The following is a 26628-nucleotide window of genomic DNA, read 5'->3' on the forward strand; positions in this document are numbered from 1 at the left end:
TTCCTTTTAAATGTTGGATAGACGTACATAGGCTGCAGACATCCCACATCATAGGAATACTGTCGGGTGATAGAGGATTATGAGATTGGATCATGTCTACAAATTGTGATGTGTCAAGTAGAAATGACCTGAGCTTGTATAGAGTCAGAGAAAAGTATCTATCCCTGTGCCGCATTGATCACAGACTCAGGTTGGATGAGAAATCTGGTGAATGGCTTTATGATTAGTACATTTGGGCCTGTGTCTCTCAGGATAAAGGGGTTGTCCGGGTTCAGAGCTGATCCCGGACATACCCATAATTTCACCCAGGCAGCCCCCCTGATGTTGGCATCAGAGCATCTCATGCTCTGATGCGCTTCCTTGCCCTGTGCTAGATCGCGTAGGGCAAGGGCTCTTTTGTTTACAATACCACACTGCCGGGCGGAACAATTACACACTGCCGTTTTACTGGCTAGGGCAGCGCTAAAGCCTGCCCATCAGTGCCGGTGACGTCACTGGGCTTCCTGGCAGCCCCATGGAGAGCCCGGTTCGTCACCGGAACTCCTGAAAATGCCTTTGCCCTGCGCGATTTAGCGCAGGGCAAAGGAGAGCATCGGAGCATGAACTGCTCCGATGCTCAAGTCAGGGGGGCTGCCTGGGTGAAAATGGAGGTATGTCCGGGTTCAGCTCTGAATCCGGACAACCCCTTTAAAGAGGTTTCCAGCTTTTGGAACATTTTTAGCGGGCTTCAGTTTTTGTTATGTGCACTGAAGTGAATGGGAGCAGCGCTGCAGTTAGGCCTCTTTCACACGGGCGTCGCGTGTGAGGGCCGGACAAGATGCGGGTGCGTTGCGGGAAAATGTGCGATTTTTTTTTTTTTTTTTTTTTTTTTTTTTTTTCTGCGCGAGTGCAAAGCGTTTTAATGTGTTTTTCACGCGCGTGAGAAAAATCAGCATGTTTGGTACCCAGACCCGAACCCGGACTTTACAGAAGTTCGGGTTTGGGTTAGGTGTTGTGTAGATTTTATTATTTTCCCATATAACATAGTTATAGGGGAAAATATTAGCATTCTTAATACAGAATGCTAAGTAAATTAGGGATGGAGGGGTTAAAAAAAAAAAAAAAATTTAACTCTCCTCATTTACTTGTTCGCGCAGCCCGGCTTGTCGTCTTTTTTTCTTCTTTAAGGACTTGGGAGAAAAAAAGGACCTTTTGGTGACGTCACTGCGCTCATCACATGGTCCATCACAAGTGGATGAGGTGAGTTTAATTTTTTTTTTTTTTTTTTTTTTTAACCCCTCCATCCCTAATTTACTTAGCATTCTGTATTAAGAATGCTATTATTTTCCCTTATAACCATGTTATAAGGGAAAATAATAAAGATCGGGTCCCCATCCCGATTTTCTCCTAGCAACATGCATGAAAATCGCACCGCATCCGCAATTGCTTGCGGATGCTTGCGATTTTCACGCAGACCCATTCACTTCTATGGGCCCTGCATTGCATGAAAAACGCACAATATAGAGATTGCTGCGATTTTTCACGCAACGCAACAGTGATGCGTGAAAATCACTGCTCATATGCACAGCCCCATAGAAATGAATGGGTCCGGATTCAGTGCAAGTGCAATGCGTTCACCTCACGCATTGCACCCGCGCGGAATTCTTGCCCGTGTGAAAGGGGCCTTAGATTCATCCACTGTACAATGGATGATGTGTAGTTTTGGCTCTGGAGCTACCCTGAAACAGCTGATCAGTGGGGGTCCGTAATGCCATGTGATGTCTCCGTACATCAATCACGTGGCCTAATTGCAGCAATGACTCCATAGAAGTGAATGGGGCTGAACTGCAATACCAAGCTCCACCGCTATACAATGTACAGCACTGTGCTTGGAAAGCTGGTAGGAGTGTGCCGACTCCCTGAAACAGCTGATCGGCGGGCGATCGGCGGGGGAGCCAGAACTCGGACCCCTGCTGATGTGATCATGAGGACCTATCCTGAGGATAGGTCGTCATTATAATTTCACGGATAACCCCTTTACAGTAATTTTTCATTTTTTGGCTACTTAAAATCCTTATACTGCGATTTATCAATATATAGTGCTCTTACTCTTTTTCGTTCAGTAGTTTCTTCAAAAAACAGACTTTTATAATATGTAAATTACCCCTCTACCAGTAAGTAGGGCGGCTACTTGCTGGTAGCAGCAGCATCCTCCTTTCATAAAGACGCCCCCTCCTCATGTTGATTGACAGGGCCAGCGAGCGCTCTCGTCCTCTGGCTGGCCCTGTCTGCGTTTTAAATCTCGCGCCTTCGCCGTACCGGTCTTCAGTCGGCGCAGGCGCACTGATAGGAGGACGCTCGCTCGGCCGCTCCTTCCTCAGTGCGCCTGCGCCGGGTGTAGATGTGACGTCATTGGTGCAGGCGCATTGAGGAAGGAGCGGCCGAGCGAGCGTCCTCCTCTCAGTGCGCCTGCGCCGACTGAAGACCGGTACGGCGCAGGCGCGAGATTTAAAACGCAGACCGGGCCAGCCAGAGGACGAGAGCGCTCGCTGGCCCTGTCAATCAACATGAGGAGGGGGCGTCTTTATGAAAGGAGGATGCGGCTGCTACCAGCAAGTAGCCACCCTACTTGCTGGTAGAGGGGTAATTTACATATTATAAAAGTCCGTTTTTTGAAGAAACTACTGAACGAAAAAGAGTAAGAGCACTATATATTGATAAATCGCAGTATAAGGATTTTAAGTAGCCAAAAAATGAAAAATGACTGTCAGGGGGTGACAGAAGCCCTTTAATATAAGTGAAGAAAAAGTTAAAGAAAAGTTTTAAAAAATATAAAAATATATTTTTTTTTTAATCACCCCCCTTCCCAATAACAAACGTAAATTATAAAAAAAAAATAAAGATCTCTTGCACCACCGCTCCTCAAAACACCCGTACTTTTAAAATACAAATGTAATTCTGTACGGTGAATGCGTAACAGGAAATGTAAGAGTGAGAATAGAGGGTATTAAAACACAAGGAAAACAATATAAATGTGGTATCCCTGTGGTTGTACGGACCCAGAGAATGAAGAGCACGGTCAGTTTTACCGCATAGGGAATGCTGTCAAAACAAAACCTATAAAACTGTGGAGGAATTGCATTTCTTTTTCTCAATTCCACCTCATTTGGAATTTTTGGGCTTCCCACTACATATACGTATTATTAAATGGTCCCATTAGAAATGACAACTTGTCCCACAAAAAAAAAAGTTATGCCCTGGTTTAGCACCAAAAAACGCACGGCGGCTCAGTTTACACTGCGTGTGGATGTATTTATCCACCATGCTGGTACTGTACAGCAGAACCACGTCAGTTCCGTGGGGTCATGGCCTGACCGCCGGTGACAGGATGACATGATTAGCCCTGGAAAGTGGCTCTTGGGATTACTGTTCTCCCAGCAGCCCTTCCGGTCATTGTGGTCCACACCCCTCCGCACTCACATAGGCTTATGGACCAGGGCTTGCTGATATAACATGAGTGACAAGATGAGTGAAAATGGATAGTCTTAATTTCACTCAATATTTTCTTTGTTCTCTGTGACCTTTAAAATGAAAGTCTGAGCACATTGGCTGTAGATGGCTGATTGATGACCTCTGTCTTCACAGGATTAATAGAACATCGGCTTCTTGGCTTTGTGCACGTTCCTCAAAAGCACCATTGATGTCTAAAAAAAAGGTTTTAATTTAGATATTTGCAGGATCTTCTCTGTCGGTTCAGTATCTGGGTGTGATCATCTGTGTTTTACTGTAAGCATTATTTAAAGGGCCTTTCCACCAAATTGTAATAATTCTGCTGAGGCTCTCGGTATAAGGCTGGAGCCAAAACCAGAAGTAAAGGCATAGGCATGGGGAATATAGAGGAAGGATTTCTACTTCTCCTTTCACTTCTAACTTTGACTCTGCTTGTGTGTTTCTAGCCTTGGGCCTCTTGCACACGAACGTATGGCTTTTTCAGTACTTTGGGGTCCGCAAAAAATACGGATGATGTCCGTGTGCATTCAGTTTTTTGCGGAACAGAACAGCTGGCCCAAAATACAACATGTCCTATTATTGTCCACATAACGGACAAGGATAGTACTGTTCTATCTTTGAGCGGAACAGAAAAAACGGAAATGGAAGGCATACGGAGTACCTTCCGGTTTTTTGAGGATCCATTGAAATGAATGGTTCCAAATACGGAACGTAAAAAAACGGAACGTAAACGGGGAAAAAAATCTTAGAGACTCATTCACACTTGTGTATTCCCGATATGTATTATTTACACTTTTCCATTAAGAAACTGTTGCCAATACATTTTAAGTGGTTTTATTCACTTTTACGTTTTTGTAAGCCCACTTTCTTGTGCTCGTGGCGTTTTTTTTTTTTACCATGCAGCATGTTCCAGTGGATCCATATTGGTACCATTTTTTTTTTTTTAACATACAAGTCATTGGGTCGAATTTAAAAATGCATAGTTTTCTTAGAACCCCCTGCAGCTCATGTGGCTGTGTCAGAACCGCAACATGGGAGTAGTGCAAGCGTTTGATCGCTTGTACTATTCCATGCAAAACTTCTGGGCACCATTGGGAGACAGAGGGAGGCCGCTTTCTTTGTGCAACCACTCAGACACCGTCGTCACTAAGATATCTGAGGGGTTTTAATGTCCATGATAAGGGTACGACCACATAGTGCGGTTGTGACCACAGTGGATCCTAATTAAATTATTGACGACTGCACTGTTTAATGTATCTCCATTGTTGATGACCTCACGGCCGTTAACAATGCAGTCCGCCTGAACAGTGTGGTCCTCATTAGATTACTTTGAGCTTGCGCGACTATGTTGAAACTGCGCCATGTAGTCACATCCTTAGGCCCCTTTCACAAGGGCGAGATTTCCGCGCGGGTGCAATGCGTTAGGTGAACGCATTGCACCCGCGCTGAAACTGGACCCATTCATTTCTATGGGGCTGTGCACATGAGCGGGGATTTTCACGCATCACTTGTGCGTTGTGTGAAAGTCGCAGCATGCTCCTCTTTGTGCGTTTTTCACGTAACGCAGGCCCCATAGAAATGAATGGGGTTGCGTGAAAATCGCAAGCAAGTGCGGATGCGGTGCGATTTTTCACGCACGGTTGCTAGGTGACGATTGGGATGGGGACCCGATCATTATTATTTTCCCTTATAACATGGTTATAAGGGAAAATAATAGCATTCTGAATACAGAATGCATAGTAAAATAGGGCTGGAGGGGTTAAAAAAAAATAATAATAATTTTTTTAACTCGCCTTAATCCACTTGTTTGCGCAGCCCGGCTTCTCTTCTGTCTTCATCTGTGAGGAAAAGGACCTTTGACGTCACTGCGCTCATCACATGATCCATCACCATGGTGATGGATCATGTGAATGTGTCACTCCGGTGACAGGTTTTAGAAGGTCTGAAAGATTATCTGCACATTAGTGATCTGACAGCCTCTTGGTTTTGGTTTCACTTTGTCTGTGTGTTGCTTGTATGTCCACACCTCCTGTTCAGGTGTGGATCATGTGACCTTTACCTCCCTCTACTTAGTCTGACTCTACCCATCACTCCTTGCTCTGGATAGCTTCTTTGGTTTTTGGAAGAGCTGGAGTGTGGTTCTAGTTGAAGTCCTGTTCATCCATCATCCATCAGCCTCAGAAGTTAAGTGTTCCGTTTGTTGTATTTTGTATTTTCCCCCCCCCCCCCCCCCACCTTTGTTGTTTACTAGGCCTCAGCGAGACGCTGGTTCCTTCACCAGGGAAGGAGTAGGTAGTCTCTGCCCTGTCATTTACATTAGGGCATCTGAGGGCCACCAGGGTTTTCTAGGTTCCTGTGTATGGGCATGTTATAAGGGAAAAATAATACAATCTACACAACCTTGAACCCAAACCTGAACTTCTGTGAAGATCGGGTCTGGGTACCACAGTGGGTTTTTTATCACGCGCGTGCAAAACACATTGCACCCGCGCGATAAAAACTGAACAACGGAACGCAATCAAAACTGACTGCAATTGGGTACCTTCTCGTGCGGGTTTGCCACAACGCACCCGCAACGCATCCGGACCTTATCCGGACACGCTCGTATGAAAGAGGCCTTACTGGTCTCTCATCCTGGCCATTGCATGGAAGTGTCAGCGGTATTCAACAGCCAGCACCCCCTCCATATACCCCTACCAGCATGATGACGTACATGTTCATCAAATGTCGGGAAGGGGTTAAAGGGGTTTTCCGGAGCTGAACCCGGACATAACTACTTCTTTACTCATTAACTATGTATGAATAGAGCATCAGAGCATTTCCTCGCTCCTATGCTTCCCCTTGCCTTGCGCTGCATTGCGCAGGGCAAGGTCTGCTCAGTTCGGCTGAGTTCCCCTCTGGCGTGAAGTAGAAAAGGCGGGGAGCTGAAACCAGAACTGATCCCGTCATTTTCTGAGGGATCGTTCTCCTACATCTGGCGCATTCGTTGTGATGCTGGATGCTCAGTTCTTCTCTCCAGCACTGTCAGTGTGCAGACGTTGGATGGGTGCAGACGTTGGATGGGTGCAGTTCACGTATATCATCCGGCTCTCTGGTATTAAAATTTTGGAAATAATTCTGCATATGATTGCCCATTAACCTTGACTTTCTTAAGTAATGCAGTGTGGTAAACCAGTCTGTTATGTAACAAGTGTCAGTTCCTGTCCCACTCTGATGAGTCACACGCTTGTGGGTTCTGTATGCAGGGCACGGGTGGGTACATATATCGAACCAGAAGAAGCCGCAGGTCTTTAGAATTTAGCATTGAAGAAATCAAGCTTTTTCACAATTGGTCCTCATGCAGACGGCTGTATGTATTTTTCGGTCCGCAAAAAATGGATCCGCAATAAAAATACGGATGACATCCATGTGCATTCCGTATTTTGCAGAACGGCACAGTGGGCCCTGATAGAACAGTACTATCCATGTTAGTAATGCGGACAATAATAGGACATGTCCTGTTTTTTTGCGGAACGGACATACGGAAACGGAGTACCTTTTTTTTTTGCAGACCCATTGAAATGAATGGTTCCGCATACGGTCCGCAAAAAAAAAAAACGAACGGGCACGAAAAGAAAATACGCTTGTGTGCATGAGCCCTTATAGATAACACAGGATCCACCATTCACACGGACGTCATCCGTATTTTTTGCGGTTCTGTTTTTTGTGGACCGCAAAATACATACGGTCTTGTGCATAAAAACATGATCTAAATTGTCATTTTCTGATCGCACTGATTTTTTTTTTATAATTCTTCCAATTTATTTCATACAGAGCATTGAAAACTGTTTGCTTGTTAATTCATTAGCATCACTAAGAAGAAAATATACTTTTTTGCCTATATAGTATAGTATAGGCCAGGGCTTGACAAATTTCCTTGGAATCTAGGAGCCAGCTAAAAAAGTTAGGAGCCGTTTTTTTTTTTACCTTATAAAGCCTTATTTTCAGCGACAAAAATAACACCTCTTAAATTAACATATAAAGAAGTCTAGAACCAAACAACATGGGCATTGTTTATCAGTGTACTGTGACATCACTGTGTGCCGCATCTCTTCAGTGTACTGTGATGTCACTGTGTATAATCCCTGTGCTGCAGCTGACAGAACTGAGATCCTTCCCCAGGATGTTTGGTCCAGGTTCATCTCATAGTTCTTCTCATGTAAACTTATTTTGTGACTAGATAAAACTGAAGCAGCGCTGGGTTTGAAGAGAAATGTCCCTCGTTGCCACCTGTATCCGCCGTCACTGCGGGATCACTGCCCTTCTGCTGTCCCAGATTATTTGTCCTGTCCGGGGGGGGTAATGGAGTCGATGTTATCGGCGTCTCCGTGGCTGTCCTTGTGCTCCCTCCGCTGTGGACGCGCACTGAGTCCAGGCCGCGATTTGGTTCCAGCTCTTGCCGAATCTACATCCCGTGCTGTGATGGGGAAGGGGTGGGACTGCGGTCCTGTTTGTCGGAGGGATCTCGGAGCACACCCCAATAACCGGACTTCTCTGACACCCTAATAATGCTCCCCAATAACTTCCCCTCTCTATTACACCCCTATAGTGCACCCCAGTAACTGGACTTCTTTAACCCTTCAATGCACCCCAATAACTTTCCCTCTCTATTAGACCCTAATAATGCACCCCAATAACTAGACTTCTCTACTGCACCCCTATAATATCCTCCAACTGCACTTTTTACCTCCCCCTCACCATGAGTCTAAACTTTCAGACTTCTTCATGACACCGTGGGAGTTGTTGTGCACCCTGCACCCCGGGTCTCGGTGCACCCTTCACCTCCCTCCCGCACCCCGCTTCTTCCCCGGTGACTCCCGTCAGAACGTCTCACAACTCCAGGCTCTCGCTCTGCCCCTCCCCGGGAAGTTGTGTAAGTTCTCCCCCGTTCACAGCCGAGTCCCCGCTCTTACTTTAAATCAGGCTGCCGCTGGCCGGTCCCGGGCTGAGCTGCTGACACCGCTGGGAGCTCCGCTCTCTCACACTCTGAGCCCGGGCAGCGTGCAGCTAACTCTTATATGCGGGCAGTCACCCACTAAAAAGAGACATGTCACTCCGGAGGGGCTCCTCTCCGAGAAACGCTGGAAGAGTCTTAGTACAGGAAAATGGAAACCCTGCCGTAGTCACCTACGCCGCTCCTGGGACATGAGGCGTGCGGTGGAGAGCGCCTAGCGGGCAGCTGAGCGCTGCCACGTACATGTCGTGTGTCACTCCGCGGCCAGCTGACACTGACAGCCAGCGGGGAGAGGGAGTGATCTCACTCTGCTTAACCCGTCATGTGCACCGCCTGTCACATTGTTAGCCTCGCGGTCTTAACCCTCCAGTGGCTGCGCTCGGCTGCTGGTGTGCTGGGCCTATTTTCAAGCAGGGGCAAATACCCAGGCGCCAGGACAAAATTCCTGATCACCATGGCGACCTGGCGCCTGGGATTTGTCGAGCCCTGGTATAGGCTGTTATTAAAGGGATTATCCCATGGAAAATATTGTACTTTATTTTTTACACTAGCATTTGGATCTGAATGCCTTTGTAATTACATGTAATTAAAAATGGAGACTAGCCACTGAGTTATGCAATAAAATGTATCGGTATGAACCACCTGCTTTATGTTCTTTGCCTTATATCTCCATCCATCTCATTCCCATGCTCAGTACCATCCTGCAACTTCCATCAGTCATATCTACTGTTAAAAGCCGTAACCGTTTCAGGGTAAGAGCTGCAGCAGAAAGGACATGCCTTCTGACCTGCCAGTCCGAAAAAATTGTAGCCGAGCAATTCAACCCCATAGTGACCACCGATATGCCTTTATACCGCTAATGGGCCTTAGACTAGGCCACCTCTCTTTTATGGCAGCCCAGTCAGCCCTCCTCCTAGCAGGGGCTCAGCTCTTACATGAGAGTTGGGCTTCCGCCTTAATTGCTGGATCGGCAATTCTCATTGGCTGTTTAACCCCTTAGATTCCGTGGTCATTAGCTACCGCCGCAGGAGGAAGATACCTCTGTCTCCCATCGGCACCCATAAATAAGATTGCGAGGTGCCGATGTCTTCGCATGGCAGCCTGGGGCCTAATAAAGGCCCCAGGTCTGCCTGCAGAATTTCCCTATTGGGCTGCACCTCGCTGTCATTATAGCACTGACAGTATAATTCACTGTACTGCATAAGCAGTATTATAGAAGCGATCAAAAGATCACCTAACAGATGCTGCCTCTGTGCCTTACCAGGAGACAGTTTATGTACTGGCTTTAATATTAGCTGCCTCAATGGTCCAGACCTCTGTTATGGCCCCTGACCTATATACATCTCCATATCTGCTACCAGGTATTGGCATCCTTGTAACTTCAGCAACAGCTAGTAGTTCAGCTACTGTTTGTGTACCTGCTTCTGCTCCTGAATTGGTTTCTACAGCCATATTGTCTACAGCAATAACTGGAGTTACAATGGTAAACTATGGCAGGACACCGCATACAGCTACAGTACATACCATGGAGATTGCTGGAACTTCTACTGGAGCACAGGGTGCTTCCCCTCATTCTATTCTTAATGGTGAACCTTTTCATACACGCTCTCAGATGAATGTACCTCCTCAGATGGAGAGGAGCTAAATACCATTTTAAATAATGTGAATGATGTATACGGGCATATTGACAAAAAAGTACTCTGATAAATAAAGCGATTTATAGTGAGTTCCAACAAAATGAAACCCTTAAAAAATAAGCCTTTATTAGTATTCTTAAAAAGACCCTTGGTGGTCAAATGTAACTAAATAATAAACATAAATACCCTTATTCAAAACAGTCAAGGGCCCAGGGGTAGGTATATGCGAGGATACAACCATGTGAGGAAAAAACCTTTCCCAATAATGATCCTGGTTGATCCTCAGCCCGGAGGCATCACCTAGTGATCCTCCGTCCTCGTACCTGCCCTCGATTGGGTTCATCAGGGGGTAGACATAGAGGGTGGTTAAAAAGGGCTAACCACCAGCTACAATTCTCCCCCCCCCCCCCCCCCACCTTCTCCTTCACCTACAAGAAAGCAGGAGAGGCCCTTTTTAACCACCCTCTATGTCTACCCCCTGATGAACCCAAATACTGGGGGAAACGCGGCGGGATGATAGGGTACTAATTGGTTTGCTAGGGCGCATTTAGGGCAATCCAGGGCAGGTACGAGGACGGAGGATCACTACCACTAGGTGATGCCTCCGGGTTGAGGATCAACCAGGATCATTATTGGGAAAGGTTTTTTCCTCACATGGTTGTATCCTCGCATATATCTACCCCTGGGCCCTTGACTGTTTTGAATAAGGGTGTTTTTCCCCGGCGCCTCCACAACGGCACTCCAGGAGGGTGTCCCCGCCTCCCCAGGACAGGAAACAACGTAGAAGCTTAAGTTTAAAAGGCCCCCTCCCCTTACCTGCTTCAGTTTTTGTTGTTTCCTGTCCTCGGGATCGCGTGGAAGCCGCTCCTGCTACGGCGGGAGGTAAAGTGCACGGCCTGGAGGATTCCCCTGTCTGGGAGGGCCGTGCAGAGGTGGGGGTATCGGACTGCCCTGTATCTTAGGCATAAGTCCGTCTATGAAGGCAGCCACGGGCCTCCGTTCCTTCTGTTCGGAAGGAACGAGGGATCAAGCGCGCATGCGTACAGACGGAAGTGAGCTCGTCAGTCCTCGGCGTCGCTTCCGGTGGCGTGTGACGTCAGAGGACTGGCGGATATAAAGCGGGTCCACTTACAGCAAAGGGGTCTATCAGATTCCGTAATATCTACCTTACTGTGCAGTAAAAAGGCCTCTACCTCTCAAATCTATAAGAGAACTTGGGAAACCTTCCTAAAGTTTGCAGGAGATAGAATATACTACAATCAGGAGACAAATATTCCACTCATACTGGACTTTTTACAAGCAGGCCTAGATAAGGGCCTCAGACCCAACACTATAAAAGTCTCAGCATTAAGTAGCTTCCTTGATGTAAAATTGGCAGACCTTCCATTAATAAAGAGGTTCATAAAAGGAGCATTCAGAAAATGCCCATTCATTCAACCATTCCCCCATGGGATTTGAACCTGGTGCTAGAAGTCCTAATGGAGGCCCCCTTCGAACCGTTGGAAGAGATCTCACTTAAACTTCTGTCCTTAAAGACTACCTTTCTGTTGGCCATAACATCAGCCAAGAGAGTAGGTGAGATCCAGGCATTCTCCTGTAAAGCACCTTATCTTACAATCCTAGAAGACCGAATTATTATTAAACATACCCCAATGTTTCTACCTAAAGTGGCCTCGAGGTTCCACCGCCAACAGGAGGTGTCACTTCCATCCTTTTGTGAGAATCCAACCTCAGACCTAGAAAGGAAATTCCATAACCTGGATGTCAGGAGATGTCTACTAACGTACCTGGAAATCTCAGCGACATTCAGGAAATCGGACCATCTCCTCCTTCAATATCAAGGGCAGCGCAAAGGATCAGCAGCAAGCAAAAGCACTATATCCAGATGGATCCGGAACACCATCGAATTTTGCTATCTACAGAGGAACTTGACCCCTCCTGAGGGGATAAAAGCACACTCTACCAGAGCTGTGTCGGCCTCATGGGCGGAAAACGCCTCGGCCTCAGTAGACCAAATATGTACAGCGGCTACATGGAAAAATCCAAATACTTTCTTTAAACATTATAAGTTAGATATACTCAGAAGTCATGAGTTATCATATGGCAGAAAAGTTTTATCTGCAGTAGTCCCACCCTAAAGTTCTTTTCTCTATTAATCCTCCTGGAGTGCCGTTGTGGAGGCGCCGGGGAAAAGAGACGATTACTCTTACCGGTAATTGGATTTTCCAATAGCCTCCACAACGGCACTGGATTCCCTACCCAAGTGGTATAAATTATGTGGAATGTTATGTTACTCATGTTATGTTGTCATTGTATCAATACAGTTTTTGCACCAACTAACTAAGGCCTCTTTCACACTTGCGTTGTCCGGATCCGGCGTGTACTCCACTTGCTGGAATTACACGCCGGATCCGGAAAAACGCAAGTGTACTGAAAGCATTTGAAGACGGAACCGTCTTCCAAATGCGTTCAGTGTTACTATGGCACCCAGGACGCTATTAAAGTCCTGGTTGCCATAGTAGTAGTGGGGAGCGGGGGAGCAGCATACTTACCGTCCGTGCGGCTCCCCGGGCGCTCCAGAATGACGTCAGAGCGCCCCATGCGCATGGATGACGTGATCCATGTGATCACATGATCCATGCGCTTGGGGCGCCCTGACGTCACTCTGGAGCGCCCGGGGAGCCGCACGGACGGTAAGTATGCTGCTCCCCCGCTCCCCGCTACACTTTACCATGGCTGCCAGGACTTTAGCGTCCCGGCAGCCATGGTAACCACTCTGAAAAAGCTAAATGTCGGCTCCGGCAATGCGCCGAAACGACGTTTAGCTTAAGGCCGGATCCGGATCAATGCCTTTCAATGGGCATTAATTCCGGATCCGGCCTTGCGGCAAGTGTTCCGGATTTTTGGCCGGAGCAAAAAGCGCAGCATGCTGCGGTATTTTCTCCGGCCAAAAAACGTTCCGTTCCGGAACTGAAGACATCCTGATGCATCCTGAACGGATTTCTCTCCATTCAGAATGCATTAGGATAATCCTGATCAGGATTCTTCCGGCATAGAGCCCCGACGACGGAACTCTATGCCGGAACAAAACAACGCAAGTGTGAAAGAGCCCTAACCGAGTCCTATCTCATCAACTGAAGCAGGTAAGGGGAGGTGGCCTTTTAAACTTAAGCTTCTACGTTGTTTCCTGTCCTGGGGAGGCTATTGGAAAATCCAATTACCGGTAAGAGTAATCGTCTCTTTTGTTTATTATTTACAGGTAAAACTCGAATAATTAGAATATTGTGCAAAAGTCCATTTATTTCAGTAATGCAACTTAAGGCTACTTTCACACTGCCGTTCGGAGCGGGTCCGTCTGATGTATCATCAGACGGATCCGCACCTATAATGCAGACGTTTGCATCCGTTCAGAATGGATCCGTCTGCATTATAACTTAGAAAAATTTCGAAGTGTGAAAGTAGCCTGAACGGATCCGTCCAGACTTTACATTGAAAGGCAATGGGGACGGATCCGTTTGAAGATTGAGCCATATAGTGTCATCTTCAAACGGATCCGTCCCCATTGACTTACATTGTAAGTCTGGACGGATCCGCTTGCCTCCGCACGGCCAGGCGGACACCCGAACACTGCAAGCAGCGTTCAGGTGTCCGCTTGCTGAGCGGAGCGGAGGCTGAACGCTGGCAGACTGATGCATTCTCAGCGGATCCGCGTCCACTGAGAATGCATTAGGGCTGGACGGTTGCGTTCGGGGCCGCTTGTGGGCCCCTTCAAACGGAGCTCAGGAGCGGACACCCGAACGCAGGTGTGAAAGTAGCCTAAAAGGAATTGCATTAATGCAGCTTAAAATTAGAATTTTGTGAAAAGGTTCAATATTCTAGGCTCAAAGTGTCACACTCTAGTCAGCTAATTAATCCATACCAATCAAAATTGTGACTTTGGGGTTTCATAAGCTGTAAGCCATAATCATCCAAATTATAACAAATAAAGGCTTGGAATATCTCGCTTTGCATGTAATGAGTCTATCTCATATGTTAGTTTCACCTTTTAAGTGGCATTACTGAAATAAATGAACTTTGCACAATATTCTAATTTTTCGAGTTTCACCTGTAGATACATTTTGAAAACCAAGGGTCGTTTTAAGGATACTAATAAATGTATATGTATACGGGCATAGTATCAAACAGCCACAAGGAGAGCCTTGACTGAAGGTCGTGTTTAGAGCTGTGTTGCACAATGTAGCGCTTCACTACATGTCCATATGGTCTCTAGGATGGAAGCGGTTTCTTTTATTCAGCATGATCTTCGGAAAATGAGGCAACGGCTAGTAAAGGTGGAGGAGATGGAAGAGACTGACGCCTTTTATAAGGGTACTTTCACACTAGTGTTAGAGGAATCCGGCAGGCAGTTCCGTTGCTGGAACTGCCTGCCGAATCCGGAAATTTGTGTGCAAACGGATATCGTTTGTTTCCGGATCCAGATGTGGATCCGTTTGACAAATGCATTGAAATACCGGATCAGTCTCTCCGGTGTCATCCAGAAAAACTGATCCGGTACTTTTATTTTTTTCTTCTCATTTTTTTAAGGGTCTGCGCATGCACAGACCGAAAAACCGGAACACTTGGTACCAAATCCAGCATTCCGGCAAGTGTTCCGGAATTTTGGGCATGTTGGGAGTTGTAGTTTTAAAACAGCTGGAGTTCCGCAGGTTGAGCATCCCTGATCTAGAGAACCTCTCTAGGTGTAATCATGTACAACTTACTGAAGTGCCAGAGAAGATGGGCAGGAACCCAGTTGACTGTTTTAAAAACCGGCTAAGGCCTCATGCACACGACCGTTGTGTGCATCCGCGGCCGTTGTTCCATTTTCCGTGTTTTTCTGTGGACCCATTGACTTTCAATGGGTCAGTGGAAAAATCGGAAAATGCACCGTTTTTCATCCGCGGCCGTGATCCGTGTTTCCTGTCCGTGAAAAAAATATGACCTGTCCTATTTTTTTTCACGGACAACGGTTCGCGGACCCATTCAAGTCAATGGGTCCGTGAAAAACCACGGATGCACACAAGATTGTCATCCGCATCCATGTCCGGTTTTTTTTCAATCATTTTAAAGGCAAACTTGACTTAGAATTTTTTTTTCACTTTTCATGTCCGTGGATCCTCCAAAAATCAAGGAAGACCCACTGAAGAAAAAACGGATCACGGAACTACGGAACACGTTTTTGCGGACCGCAAAAAAAAAACTATCGTGTGCATGAGGCCAAATAGATACATTTAAGGGCTCGTTCACACGAAAGTTTTTTGCGTTCCGTATATGGGCCGTTTTTTGAGTTCTGTATACGGAACCATTGATTTCAATGGTTCCGCAAAAAAAATATGAATGTACTCCGTATGCATTCAGTTTCCATATTTCCGTTTTCCGTTCCATTCAAAGATAGAATATTTGTCCTTTTATTGCCCGCAAATTGACTTGAATGGAGCAACGGAACGCAATGGGTTTGCAAAAAAACTGATCACATACGGAATGTATTCCGTATGTCTTCCGTATCCGTTTCGTTTTTGCGGAACCATCTATTGAAAATGTTATACCCAGCCCAATTTTTTTTAATGTGATTACTGTATACTGTATATGCCATACGGAAAAACTGAATGGAACTGGAAACGCTACTGAAGCAAAAAACGGAAAAACATATCCGTTAAAAACGACCCGCAAAACATTGAAAAAGCCACTGTTTGCAGTAGAGGGCCAATAGAGACCCAGCTTCATGGTGCAGGCCCATTGACGTGTTCTATCTTTTGCAGCACGGACCCGGAAGCACACAGAAGGGCTTCCATGTTATTCTGGGTCCTTGCAGCCAGTAGATCTTGAGACATTTGTCTCAATTTAAAAAAAAATATATAGCACTGACCCCCATCGTCTGGGAGACTATGAAAAGTTATATGAGGGGAATATGTATTAATAAAAAAAAAAAAAATCAGTGTCCTTAAAACTAAGAGTAGGGAATTAATGGCTATATTAACTCCCCTGGTTTTAGAAACTGAAAGGGCCTACGTAAATGATCCATCAGTGGAAACAGAGAATACCCGTAGGGAGGTGCAGAATCATTTTTATCTCTGTTGCTGAAGATAAAAGGTTTTTCTTGAAACCAAAATAGTTTCAGATAGGAGAAAGTGCTGGCCATCTTTTGGCAATTATTCTAAAGGCTCTGGATGCTTCTCCTTATGTTGCTGCTCTGAGATCTTTGGTCTGGTGATGCAGATATTCTGCAGTTATTTCTAGAAGAATACTTCAGGGAATTATATCATCATGCAGTTTTTGAAGCCAAAATCAGGAGTGGATCCTAAAAATAGAGAAAGTATTAAGGACAGATTCAACGTCTCCTTTTGGCTTCCAAAACTGCATGCAGAAACCTGAACGTGTGGCCATGACTCGTAAAACCACGCAGCACGCCCCAACTGTGTGGCTGTACCCTATGGTCCTTTTAGAAGGACCTGCAATTTGGCTAGTTATCTTGGATGAGCAGTTGTAGAAACATTCGTTCATGACAATTGGCCTGTTTAAAAGGTGCCGATGATCACAAGATGAATGAGCCTATGATGTCTGTGCAAGCAGCATACAAGTAATCTAGCAGAAGTCAGTTCAGGCTGCAAAGGGTCAAGTGCAGCAACTAGAATCTATTGCCTAGGCACCTGCCCTAGTGAGAAGATGCCCTAAATACCCATGTGAAGGTTGCCAAAGGCTGGGAGCAACAGGGGTTGTGGAAGAGGCTGAGAGGACACCAGAAGAGGCTGCAGGCATTACGTACAGACCTAGCCTGGACATGAGCAGAGCATCTTGGTTGCCAGGCCCACCAGGGAGGCAGAGGAGGACAATGACGAGCATGGGCCGCCTGAGAAGCAGAAGATGACAGAGGAGTGAGAGCAAAAGAGCTCCAGCGGGCTTGGACCTCCGACATGATCAAATCTTTTATTATTGTAAAACACGCTCTCAGTTTTAAAAAGAAAAATGTAAACCCCTTCAACGTTCATAGCTTAGGTGATTGTGCAGATGCCACTGCAGTGAGGAATTATTTTTAGTACTTTGTTCTTTCTATGTTCTTTTTTTTTTGTGAGCGTTTGCTAGTTTGCATCTAATTTCCATCCAGCAGGGCCCATGTCATATGTGGCGCAGCTGTGCAGAGACCCGCTGTACGTGCAGGAAGTTGTGGGTTATCCGCCCCATTATCTGATCTTCACAGGTTACACTGAATTGCTTTTTTTACTTAACTATTTTGGGTTTATGAATTATAAAATACAAGGAAAGCAGCTAAAAAGGTGTGTAAGCCTTTTTTATTCATAAATATGTCCTAAAATTAAGGGGGATTTACCCTGATCATAATGCTAAATGTTACTACATGAAAATCCATAGTCACAGGTGCACATCCATAAAGCTAGCATTCAGACAGCAAACAAAAAACGTATGGCAGCACACCATTACATGCAAACAATAGAGCTAGGGATTATTCTGTATTAAAGTGGGACAATACCTACTATACATGAAAATTGGAAGCTCACATTTTTAATCAAACGTGTGCCGGGCCCATCTACTGGCGTCAAGGTGGCTTCTGCAGATGGGTACCTAACACTAACAGAACTCCAGCGGGCCCCATAGCCGCCGGGTTTCTGCTTTTTTAAATGACAGAGACCCGCGGTATGGCTGATAGCATAAATTTTTCTCTTCAGATGCCGTGTTCAAATGTGACCACAGCAGCTAATCGGTCCGCAAGCGGAAGTCGCACGCTTCGGCTCCAGTAACAGAGTTCCCCGGCTGAAATCGGGGAACCTGTTACATGGCTGAAATAGCCCGAAGCCTCAAGCAGGCTTTAGTATCTATTTCAGGAATATACCAATACAGGCCACTAGGTGGCAGCATTGTATTGTTAAATTGCAAATTAAGTGTTCAATGATGGCTATATAGCCTTCAATGGGCAATCTAATGATTGCCAGTTATCACCCAAGGTGACTTGTAAAAACTTTTTTTTAACTTTTTTTTAAGTATAAAAAAAATCACTCCCCTTTCCTTTAAGGGGGTATTCCCATGTCAGACAATGGGGGCATATCGCTAGGATATGCCCCCCATTGTCTGATAGGTGCGGGTCCCACACCTACAACGAGAACGAAGCAGGGAGCGATGTGGCTGGAGGACTCTGGATTTCCCGGGGTCCGTCCACCACCAAGAGCTGCTCCCATAGAAGTGAATAGGAGCGCACCGCGCGGCCCATGCTCCCATTCATTTTTATGGGGCAGACTGCAATAGCTGAGCCAGCGCGCGGCTATTTTCGGCAGTCCCGTAGAAATGAATGGAGGGCGGCTGCGCATGCACAGTGCGCTCTTAGTTCATTTCCCGGCTCCGTTCTCACTGTAGGTGCGGGTCCCAGCTATCAGACAATGGAGGCATATCCTAGCGATATGACCCCATTGTCTGCGATGGGAAAACCCAAAAAAAAAAAAAATACTTAATCAATAAAAAAACTAAACATCATGGGCTTCGCCGTGTGCGAAAATGCCCATAGAGTTAAAATATAACAATATTAATGGCATACAGCAAATGGCGTAACAGGAAAAAAAAAAATGCCAATTTGCTGTTTTTTGTCACTGCAACTACCGGTACCCAATAATTTTTTTATAAAAAGTGATCAAAAAGTCGCATACACTTCTAATTGGTATAGCTGAAAAAAAACTGATCGTCACGCAAAAAATTAGCCCTTACACAGCCCCGTACACAACTACAAAAAATTTATAGAGGTCAGAATATGGTTATAATTTTTTATTTTTTCCCTCCAAAGGTTTTAATATTTTTTTTTTAGTCTTAAAACGCAAAAAAAATTATATAAGTGTGGTATCATTGCAACCGTACTGACCTGGAGAATGAAGATAACGGGTCAATTTTACCGCATAGCGTACAGTGTAAAATAAAATAAAAACTTTTACAGAATTTCTTTTTTTTTTTTTTTTTTTTTTTTAAATTCTACCCCATTTGGAATTTATTTTTCTGCCTCCTACTACATGTTGGGCTACTTTCAGACTAGTGTTAATATTTTCTGGTATTGAGATCTGGCATAGGGCAAAAATAAACGCTTCCGTTTTGTCCCTATTCATTGTCAATGGGGACAAAACGTAACTGAACAAAATGGAATGCTCCAAAATGCATTCTGTTCTGTTCTCATACCGGAGAGCAAACCGGTTTGCTTTCCGCCCTGGGATGCGGAGCAAGACGGATCATCATTGTCATGACCCACAATGCAAGTCAATGGGGACGGATCAGTTTTCTCTGACACAATAGAAAACGGTTCTGTCCCCCATTGACTTTCAGTGGAGTTTATGACGGATCCGTCTTGGCAATGTTAAAGATAATACAACCGGTTCTGTTCATAACGGATGCAGATGATCCATGACGGATCCGCACAAAACACGAGTGTGAAAGTAGCCTTATGCAACCGTAATGGTGCCATTATAAAGTACAACTTGTCCCACAAAAAATAAGCCCTCATAAGGCTATGTGAATGGAAAAATAAAAGTTAGGACTATGGGAAGGTGGGGAGTGAAAACGAAAACGCAAAAAAAGGAAAATCTCAGGGTCCTCAAGGGGTTAATATAAATGCTGAATATTGCCATAGTTGCTTGGTTTATCAGCTAATTTAACTGTATGCCTATGGCTTAAAGGGGCATACTCTCCCGCCAGAGCTGGTTTTAAAGGGGTATTCAGAAAGGAAAAACATTTATGTGCTTGGGGTACTGTTAAAAAAAAGCAGTACTAACAATGCTGCCTCTTTCCCCATTGCTCTTTGCTTCCTGGTCCAGCACTGACATTCTGACACAGGGACGTGTGACCGCTGTAGAGGTACAGGTCTGCTTGTGGGCCAAATCTTATATCAAAATGGTAAGACAATACTAAAATCAATTAAGCGTACTGGGAAGCAGATCCAGCATGTAAGACCACCGTGCATATACGTGCAGCCATACGGCCTCCATGCAGCATATCTCCATACATGTGTCTTGTTGTGGAGACACACTAGAGAGGCATCATAGGCATCAGTGTCAGCCTCTCCGTACATGCTGCATCAGGACCACATCTGCTGTATTGTTTTTGGGGTATATTCACACCGCGGTAATGGTATGGCACAAAACTACCGCAATAAGCATGTGTCTCCATGTAGTTTTGCTGCGCTATTATCACTTTTTTTTTTTTATTCAATAGGAACTGTTGCTGAAAATTGTGACAGAAATTTTATGCAAAATGATGTATTTTTGCTGCATTATTGATGGATCAATTACTGCTCCGTGCAGGCAAATAATTATTAATTATGAAGGATTTGTCTGGCGAGCGCAGTGAACCTTCACCTATAATATTTGGCCATATTAAAGGGGTTTTCTGGGACCCAGCAGGCCCCATAAACCCCACTGCACTACTCATATCTTGCCTATATGCTTACTGTTTTCAGGTCTGGGCTGTGGGCAGGGGAGGTGTTGGGTTTTGCAACGTTTTGTGCCTTTTTTTGTCTTTTTACACCATTCATTTCTCCTTTGAAAAGTGGGTGTGGTTATGTTAATGAGCTCACTTCAGATTGATCACTGAGACTTTAATCTCACTCCAGTAGGAGGATGGCGTAGACAAATTTATCCAACTACATGTGGCATTTAAAGAGGACCTTTCACCTGTATAAACTATGGTAACTGAGTATGCTGACATGTAGAGCGGCGCCCGGGGATCTCACTGCACTTACTATTATCCCCGGGCGCCGCTCCGTTCTCCCGTTATAGGCTCCGGTACCTTTGCTTTTTAAGTTATAGTAGGCGGGTCTTCCCTTGTACTGTGGGCGTCTCCTTCTCCTAGGCTGCAGCTCTGGCCAATCGCAGCGCACAGCTCACAGCCTGGGAGGTTTTTTTCTCCCAGGCTGTGAGCTGTGCGCTGCGATTGGCCAGAGCTGCAGCCTAGGAGAAGGAGACGCCCACAGGACAAGGGAAGACCCGCCTACTATAACTTAAGAAGCAAAGGTACCGGAGCCTATAACGGGAGAACGGAGCGGCGCCCGGGGATAATAGTAAGTGCAGTGAGATCCCCGGGCGCCGCTCTATATGGCAGCATACTCAGTTCATATAGTTTATACAGGTGAAAGGTCCTCTTTAATAAATGTGGCATAAAGTATGCCAACACAGACTCAAGCAAAACTGACAAATATTCCCTTCATGATAAATTCCCTTCCCAAAAAATAAAATAAAGTGTTGGGGTGCATTCACATATTGCAGTTATATGACTTTTTTTTATTTTATTTTTTTATGCTATTCTTGAAAAACTGCAGTGTTTTGCACATGTCTTGAAAAAGCTTGGCATGGGAGCCCGCCGTTTGTAGTTACAGGCCTGTACATAAGCCCTTATTATTGGTGTTACTTTTATATTGCTGCATGCTCCTTTATTATGTCCAGCTTTTTTTTAATTGGCTCTTTGTGACGGAAGCTCCTAACCCAGATCATTTATTGTACTGTTTGCATTTAGTGGCCCTTTGTATCGGTAGAGAATAGTGAAGCAGGCTTGTGTCTCGTAGACGGTCCCTTTATGTGTATTGTAGTGGTTGCTATAACTCAGGTTTATTGCCTTTTTATGCTTACAGCACAGTTAGATGACAATATACTGAGAGAACAATACTCCATCATATAGGTTTTATACGCTTCCACATCTTAAACTATATTTAGTCACAGTCCTGGAACAGCTGGAAGCAATATCTAGATGGATATTATGGAGAAGAACGCTCTGTGATGTGCAGGTGGGAACTTTGGCCTAGAGGATGAGGCTCGCGTTGTCACTGCAATCCACAACTCTAGAAGGGATTTATTTAGTGCTTTGTTCTGTAGCACACTGCACCGCACTGGTATATGAATTCTTTGTGTAGTGGGAAAATATTATATATATACTTTGGATCTAATACTAAAGTTCTGTTCCTATACTGACATGGTGTGCCTCAGGGAGCTGTCAGTGTTCCTTATTCTCAGTCACTTTCAGCTTTTGGAGAGATGTCAAGTTCTTATGCGTTTTATATCCATTGGCATCTATTAGTGATTGTAACTCATAGGACAGACTTCTCTTTATAGAAGTGAGGTGCCCCTGGAAATGTGTCCATTGAGTGGCGATTATTTTTCCTGCCTGTCAGAGCTACGCGCTTAGTGAAACAGTGGGATACAGAACCTGAAGGAGGTTTGCAGTTTTGTTAAAGTGAACAGTCAAGACAGAAAATGCACACTAAAATAAAAAATAAAAATAATGATATGCAGCTCAGTTGTCCCCCTTCTACTCGTAGGACAGCTGGCTGGAGCAGGAGCCTCCCTGCTGTGCCCCACTGCAGTAGTACAAACGTTTGGTAAACCCGCCCCTTTGCTAAGCCACACACCATCACCCAGGATCCCAATCCAAAATGGAAAAGAGTAACAGGAGATTGACCCCTGTGTTCTCTGCAGGATTTCCAGAAGATCTGCGGAATCACACCAAAAATGCTGCAGGATGACAAACAAAAGAACTGTATTTCTTAAAGTCTATGTACACCTTTTGGAGGCAATTTTAGTTTGATTGCATTTTACTCATCTTTGGCTAAAAATCATATTTTCAGTTGGCCTTTATTCAAAATATTGAGCCGTTCTGTCACAAAGTGTTAACTGTTTTTCTACCTGTGTGACTTTCACTTTCACTTGGTGCCAGTCTAATCTAATAAACCTTATCTCTAAACTACTAAGAGGCCAGAAACACTTAAGTCACATTCTTATTAGTAAGGCTACTTTCACACTCGCGTTTGGTGCTGATCCGTCATGGATCTGCACAAACGCATCCGTTCAGATAATACAACTGCATGCATCCATTCAGAACGGATCCGTTTGTATTATATTTAACATTGAAAGTCAGTGGAGGACGGATTCGTTTTCTATTGTGCCATATTGTGTCGGTGAAAACTGATCCAACCCCATTGACTTACATTGTGTGTCAGGACGGATCAGTTTTCACTGACACAATATGGTACAATAGAAAACGGATCAGTTTCCTCAGACGGACACCAAAACGCTGCAAGCTGCAAGCAGCGTTTTGGTGTCTGCCTCCAAAGCGAAATTGAGGCGGAACGGAGCCAAACTGATGCATTCTGGGCGGATCCTTATTCATTCAGAATGCATTAAGGGCAAAATTGATCCGTTTTGGACTGCTTGTGAGATCCCTAAACGGATCTTACAAACAGAAACCAAAACGCCAGTGTGAAAGTAGCCCAAGATAAAAACTGAGCTATAATGAGTGTTTATAATGTCAGAGAGCAGAGATAAGGAGTCCGTCTGCTCCTGCTCTGATGGAAAAGACAGAAAAATTCCAAAGGGTGCTACTAGAGCATCTCGGCTATGTACAGAAAAAAAGGACACCATATTTTTAATAAAGACCAATTGAAAAAATTATTTCTAGCTCAAAATGAGTACAATGCAATAATTAAAAAAAATTCCCCCAGAGGGGTACATGGCCTTTAAGTAGGGCTGCAGTAAACGATTATTTCAGAAATCGAGTATTCTATCGATTTTTTTTTTATTTTTATTTTTCCCGATTAATCAAGTAATCTAATAAGAAAAAAATAATTAATAGACTGTTTTCCTTTATAAAAACTCATCAGACCCCCTGCCATCAGTCCCCAACACCCTTTGTTCCCTTCTGTGCGATCAGCCCAAGTGCATCAGTTCCCCCCAGTGCCATCAGCTCCGCCCCCCCCAGTGACATCAGCTCTGTCCCCCCCCCCCCAGTGCCATCAGCTCTGTCCCCCCCCCCCAGTGCCATCAGCTCTGTCCCCCCCCCCCCAGTGCCATCAGCTCTGTCCCCCCCCCCCAGTGCCATCAGCTCTGTTCCCCCCCCCAGTGCCATCAGCTCTGTTCCCCCCCCCAGTGCCATCAGCTCTGTGCCCCCCCAGTGCCATCAGCTCTGTGCCCCCCCCAGTGCCATCAGCTCTGTGCCCCCCCCAGTGCCATCAGCTCTGTGCCCCCCCCAGTGCCATCAGCTCTGTGCCCCCCCCAGTGCCATCAGCTCTGTGCCCCCCCCCAGTGCCATCAGCTCTGTGCCCCCCCCCCAGTGCCATCAGCTCTGTGCCCCCCCCCAGTGCCATCAGCTCTGTGCCCCCCCCAGTGCCATCAGCTCTGTGCCCCCCCCAGTGCCATCAGCTCTGTGCCCCCCCCCAGTGCCATCAGCTCTGTGCCCCCTTCCCAGTGCCATCAGCAAATAATGTGCTATTACAGAGATGTGAAACAAATCATTAGGAGGACACTAAACCTAGAACTCAGTAATTAAAAAAAAAAAAAAAAAAACTTAAAAAGGGTAGGGCTGAAACTATTAGGCCTCATGCACACGACCGTTGTTTTGGTCCGCATCCGAGCCGCAAAAACTGCGGCTCGGATGCGGACCAAAACAACGGTCGTGTGCATGAGGCCTAATAGTTTCAGCCCTACCCTTTTTAATTATTATTTTTTTTTTTTTAATTACTGAGTTCTAGGTTTAGTGTCCTCCTAATGATTTGTTTCACATCTCTGTAATAGCACGTTATTTGGGAATGACTAGGACTTGCAGGTGCTATGAACTCAGTGGTGTTGGATAACATGGTGGTGTGACATTTGCACTCCTTCTGTTCTGGAGTCATCACCCGGTAATAATGCAGAGCAGTCTGCAGTGAGAGTATGTGAAGATTTGCAATCTCCGTGCAGCTGGTTTGCAGGTAAGGCTACTTTCACACTCGTGTTTTGGGCGGATCCGTCATGGATCTGCAAAAACGGATCCGTTACAATAATACAACCGCATGCATCCGTCGTGAACGGATCCGTTTGTATTATCTGTAACATAGCCAAGACGGATCCGTCATGAACTCCATTGAAAGTAAATGGGAGACGGATCCCTTTTCTATTGTGCCAGATAGTGTCGGAGAAAACGTTTGGCTCAGTTTCGTCAAGTGGACAGCAAAACTCTGCAAGCAGCATTTTGGTGTCCGCCTCCAGAGCGGAATGGAGGCTGAACGGAGGCAAACTGATGCATTCTGAGCGGATCCTTAGCCATTCAGAATGCATTAGGGCAAAACTGATCTATTTGGACTGCTTGTGAGATCCCTGAACGGATCTCCCAAACGGAAACCAAAACGCCAGTGTGAAAGTGGTTTTACATCTATATAATAATTGTTGACTTTAGAAGACTTTATGTATTTATTTATTTTTTTCAAGAAATACTTTGGTCATTGTAAATATATTTGCCCTGCTTGCTTAAAGGGAAACTGTTACCACCCTGCAGTGTCTGTAGCTGCTTGTAAAGTTATTTCAGAATATACCTTTATGTCCAATTGAAAGTTCTCTATTCTCCCCCCCCCCCCCCCCCCCCCCCCAAAAAAATATATAAATATAAAAATATAAATATGCAAATTAGGCAGAAAAAAGCCCAAAAGTCTGTATTTTGTTGAACCCAGCTGTACCCATCAGCAGTGAGCCCCGCTCCTCCTCTTCTCTCCCCCTGCGCACCTTCCCTTTGTGTTGGCCCGCGTGGTCTGTATTTATCTGCTCCAGCAGCCTCATTAAAGGGCATCTGTCAGCAGACTCACCTATGACAATGGCTGACCTGTTACATGTGCGCTTGGCAGCTGAAGGCATCTGTGTTGGTCCCATGTTCATATGTGGCCGCATTGCTGAGAAAAATGATGTTTTAATATATGCAAATGAGCCTCTAGGAGCAACAGGGGCGTTACCATTACACCTAGAGGCTCAGCTTTGCACCAGGTGTGATGATGGACTCATAATAGAGACACTCGCTTTCTCCATAGTATAACCATTCTGGAACATCTTTTCCTAAAACTGTGTTGTTTCTCTGTTAGGTTGGTGTCCCTCTGCCGCATCTTCCAGACATCTGACCCGAACACACAGCATTATCATGATTTATGATTCTGTACTCGCATGATGATGTGAGTACAGCAGACCCATGGTAGCCCTGGGAGATGTGGCCAACACACGGTCATCTGATGCCAACCTAAGTCTTACTAGAAATTGAATAACAGGGTTTTGCCAGTTGGAGGTGTCCCTGCTCGCCCTCCTATTATCCAGTCGGTGCTGCCTGTGTGAAGGACTTGCCCATTTTAAAAGAGGCATAATAACACCCAGGGCTAAGTTTATTTTTACATTTCCAGTAGGAATAACAGGAGCACAATACAGGCATCTAAGAAAAGATGCTCCAGAACTGTTCTATTGTGGCAAATACGAAAGCTGATGGGTCCTCTGTGACATGAAGATAACCAGCATTGTAGTATCAGAGGAGATTTTTCTTCGATATCTCATTGAATTGTAAGTGGATGTTCCCCCTTTCTCTTTCAGAATGTACCATTTTAAACAGCAAGAAGATGTCATCGTAAGATGGTTTCACCATAGGTAGGTGGGTTCACCCTCCGTAATGAAGGCTGGTATAAATATTTCATCCTGTAAATGGAGACGCTATTGCCGG

General features: G+C 45.3%; 1 protein-coding gene across 3 annotated transcripts in view; it reads left to right on the top strand.

The window, feature by feature from the left end:
* The window catches only part of TPST2 (tyrosylprotein sulfotransferase 2), a 64814-nt gene that overhangs the window by 16766 nt on the left and 21420 nt on the right, over nt 1-26628 (top strand). The window contains exons 1-2 of one of the 3 annotated variants that reach the window (XM_040416552.1): nt 3625-3696; nt 3732-3765. The exons of 1 other annotated variant lie outside the window; for it this stretch is intronic. The gene's annotated coding sequence lies outside the window, so the exon portion shown is untranslated. Of the gene's footprint in view, nt 1-3624; nt 3697-3731; nt 3766-26501; nt 26556-26628 lie in introns of those variants that run through there. One more of the 3 variants, XM_040416550.1, reaches the window with a different exon arrangement.

Source organism: Bufo bufo, chromosome 2, assembly GCF_905171765.1.
Source record: "Bufo bufo chromosome 2, aBufBuf1.1, whole genome shotgun sequence".
NCBI lineage: Eukaryota > Metazoa > Chordata > Amphibia > Anura > Bufonidae > Bufo > Bufo bufo.